Genomic DNA, 4,403 nt, shown 5'->3' with positions numbered 1-4,403 from the left:
AACAACCCACTTCAGTAGGACTATCTGTAGCCTACTGAAAGTCCTAGAAATCTCGAAACTTAAAAAAAAAAATTAAAACTCTCACTGAGCATAAATTGATCATCAATGATTAGATAGAATAAATTAAGTGTGTGCATCAAAATATTTCGATCAGTTATAATGTGTGCGTAATTCAAATTTATAGGAGAGATTGAAGGTCCATCCAACTTATATATTTATAATTTTCAATTCCAACGGTCGTACTTTTGAACCGGATAATCATTTCCAAATAGACTGGTTGTTGTGAAGGCCATCGTCCTTTTTGAAAAATTGTACGATTCGATAGTGCGCGTGGATTTTGACATTTTAATGGTCTGAAAAGATGTTATGAAGAATTTATTCGAATATGTCAATTGAGCTTTGATATTCAAAATAATGCTCCGAAAATCTTCAGAGAATGTCTTCCAAAAGTCTGGCTGGTTCAGTAAGATGAATTGATCGGTGATCATTGAATAAGTGGCCTTTGACAAGTTATCTTCCATCAGTTGTGCTTTTAGATTAGTTAGGCTTCGAATATAAGTTATGCTCGAGAAATCAGTTATGCATGAATTTTCATTTTCCTTTATGAATTCAATTCGGCTATGCTCTATAAAAAAATTCCCTTTAATCTTGTAGCTTGTTAATTAACTAAATCTTAATTGATCCAACAATTTGGTGATTGATAAGATCTGCATATATGAGAAAGACTTTATAATTGCTGAAAAACTGAAATATTTGTACAATAGTTCTGCTGAACTGATAAACTTATACCCTTAGATTGAAAATAATTTAAGCACTATCTTCTATGACGTTCTTTGCAAGATCTGGAGTGTTTGCTTGCATAAGTTGGCTTCTTAAGATCAGTTGGCTATGAGTGATTGTTGGATTTAGTTTTATTCTAGTGATTGTTGGATTTAGTTTTATTCTTACTCATGCTCGCTTTCCTTTTTTTTCCAAAACTACAAGGGCCTTTAAGAAGGTATATCACGTCATTCAATTGCGTACTTACACCATAAATTTTCTCAGACATATGAGAATTGACAATTTATCTTAGTTGACAAATGAAATTATTACTATTATGTTTTTGTCCATCAGGGGTTGTTGGAGACGCACCTTGAGCTTTCTGTAGTTGTTCCAACTGTGTAAATGAGTCCATCACGTACTTGGATAGCATTGTTACTTCCTTGAGTATATTATCCTTGAAGTTTTCAATGGCATCAAAATAATCCAGACTATCAAATTTGAGGTAATTGAGGTCAAGGTGGAAAGTTCTTGTGAGAACCCGGGATTTTACGATCCAAGGCGAATCAAGTAAGTAGTATGAACTTGAAGTTTAACTCAAACTAAGCTCTAAAATTTTCGTTCCAACTAGATAACTTGAATATTAACTTAGATTTCAGCTAACATAACTCGAAGAAATAACTTCAAATCTTGGAGATTAACTCAACGGGAAGCCAAGCTGCAAGTAATCGCATCCATCCAAGAGTTATCACTGAAGGAGCAAAACCCCAGCTCAAGGACTCGATCTTTCAGCCCAAAGCAGCTCAACCAAGCTTGTCCTAACATGACTATAAAGGAGCTAAAAGAGGAGCTAAAGCTTGGACAAGTTAATGTGCAAGAAGCAACCTTTGAGATAACCAAGGAAGAAGCTAAGGGATGAGCTAAAGGTTAAGACAAATTAAGTATGCAAGAAATGACCTTTGAGATAATCCATGAAGAAGCTAAGGGAGGATCTAAGAGACCATGACACATTAATGATGCAGGAAATGACTCATGGTGCTTGGTATAGCCTGGACCATCATTATGATAGCAATTATATCATTTCTTGGGCTCCAAGGGGTCGACCATGGGGAGGCAAAGGGGCAAGGATTACTCTATAAATAGTGCTCAAGATGTGATAGAAAACCATTCCATAAAGCCTTAATATTTCGGCTCTCCCCTCACCCAAAACCATTCGGCCGAACTCAAAGAAGAAGAAGGAAGGATTTTTCGTGCAATCCAGAGTTGCCATCCTGTGTCGAGGTGATGCGGAGTAAAGACAGTGTTTGTGAAAAATACGTCGAAGTGCTGCATAAATTTCGATGGACAAGTTCGTGCCAAAGTCTGCAATTTCGAATCTATCTCCAAATCGGTAAGTGGTCTTTTGATATATATTCGTTTGTATTTTTAAACTTGAATATGTATATCATGACATGCATGTATGTGATTCTTCATTTTCGAAAATTGCTATCTGTTCTGTTTAAAATTTCGATCGATTATGTGTTTTATTCTATGCTTCGAAATTCCTTTGATTCCGCTGTGTCTGTCCGGAAATCTGAACTCTGAGAAATCTGATAAGTTCTGTCTGTTACTTCTGAATTCTGTTGCACTGTTACAATTAAAATTTGAAATGGGACGAGAATTTTAATTCTGTCTGGCCCCCATTGGTGGGTATAAAACCATGTTCTGTCTGGCCCCCATTGGTGGGTATAAAATCATGTTCTGGCCTCACCCCTTAGAGGACTAACATATTGGGGACAATTTGACCACGTAAATGAGATGAGTAACAGTGTTCTGTCTGTTCTAATATGTTCTGTTCTGAATCGATCTGTTTCTGAATTGTTCTGAATCATCTGATGAATACTGTCATTTATTCGATTTGCCTCTTTTCTGATAAGCTAAGAATATTAAGTTTTGAAATTCTGTTAAAAGAACGTTTTAAATAAAAACTAAGTGCTATATGTATCTTTGGAATCGATCGACCCCCACTTGCTGAGTGTTTCCCAAAACACTTATCCCTTACAAATTTCAGATAAAAATGAGGAGCAACAGGATGAGGAAGAGCAAGATGCTTTCTGCGGTTGGTGAACTGGGGATCAAGATCAGCATTCAAGATTTTGCTTTCCTTTCGTTTACGCTATTTGAAACTCTGATGTATTTTATTTCATTGTCATTGTAAGACAACACTTTATTTATGAAAAAGACTGGTTTGATTTTATACGAGGCTTTATTGTTTTCAATTTAATTGTTAAATAATGCCGGATGTCACTGACACTTGGGCCACGGGGCGTGACATTTAAGTGGTATCAGAGCTGCCAGGTTCATAATTCCGCTGGGATTTTGACAGCCAAAATTGACGAAGTCAAATTTTGGCAAAATCCTAGTGTATCCCAATTTGAGTCCAACTTTCATCCGTTCTTGAAGTCTAACTTTCATCTGTTTCCTAAATTTCGAATAGACTTCAAAAATCTATTCCTTCGATCATTTCCCAAACTCTAAGTATCGAAAATTTTTCCACGACAACTTTGTTTCTACTATTTGTGCCATTCTACCCTTTATACGATTCTGATACTCTACTTTCGATTTTTATCCTAGGAAATGGCTGCTCCACGTACTCGCGCTCAGGCTGCCGTTCGCATGCGTCAGCTTACGATTGATAATCAGACTAGGGAGATCGCGACTTTGAAAGCGCAACTAGCCAAGGAAAGATTGGAGAAACAAGAGCTTAGTGAGGTTAGACACATACTTGAAACTGATGTTCAGCGATTGACTCATCATCTGGACTTGGCTGAGAGCCAGATGCTGCAGATACCGACTGATTCCACTCGCATCACGCGCTTAGCTTCACTTAACAGGGATTTATTGGAGAGAGTGGAGACAGAGCGAGGACGTGCTGCTGAGGCCCGTCAGTGCCAGGAAAAGTACATCACAAGGCAAGATCGGTACATTTCGAAGCTCCACGGCACGATGGACAGACTGCAAGATCAGAATAACTACCTACATTTGGTGATAGAGAACATGGAGGAAGAGGAGATAGCACCGATGGAAGTGTCCGGAGACGACAGTGCCAGCGACAGCGATGGCGGAGAGATGTTCGATTAGATTAGCATTATAATAAAGTATATGTATTGTAGTAAACTAGTGACTGAGAAAATATTATGTGTACCAAATTATTTTGAAACTTTATATTATTGCATATTTAAAAATTGATGAGTCTTTTATATAAAAAAAATGTTTTTATCTTATAAGAAACCAACATGGACTTTCAAAGCATTATAAATGAACCTCAGAAACAACTTCAGGAAAAGGAGTCAGAAATTAAAACGCTGAAAGAAAAGAATGATAAACTTTAGAGAGATAACTACCACTTGGACGGGAATAACGTGTGCATGATGGAGGATCTTCGTGAAGCCAGAGTGGAAGAGAAGAAACTACGCGAAGACGTTAGGCGATACACAGCTTATCACCTAGAGTCAGAACGTCGTCATGAGATCACTAAGCAAGAGTTAAACAAAGCACAGGACAGGATTGGTTCATTTCAAATCCGAAATGATAGTCTTCTCAAAATTCAACACCGTCTTCAAAGACAAATTGACGAACAAGAAAACGGCAAGAAAGTAAATCAA

Source organism: Primulina eburnea, chromosome 3 (assembly GCF_022965805.1).
Source record: "Primulina eburnea isolate SZY01 chromosome 3, ASM2296580v1, whole genome shotgun sequence".
NCBI classification, from domain to species: Eukaryota; Viridiplantae; Streptophyta; class Magnoliopsida; order Lamiales; family Gesneriaceae; genus Primulina; species Primulina eburnea.
The sequence above is the reverse complement of the archived record's forward strand: the minus strand, read 5'-3'. Positions refer to the sequence as shown.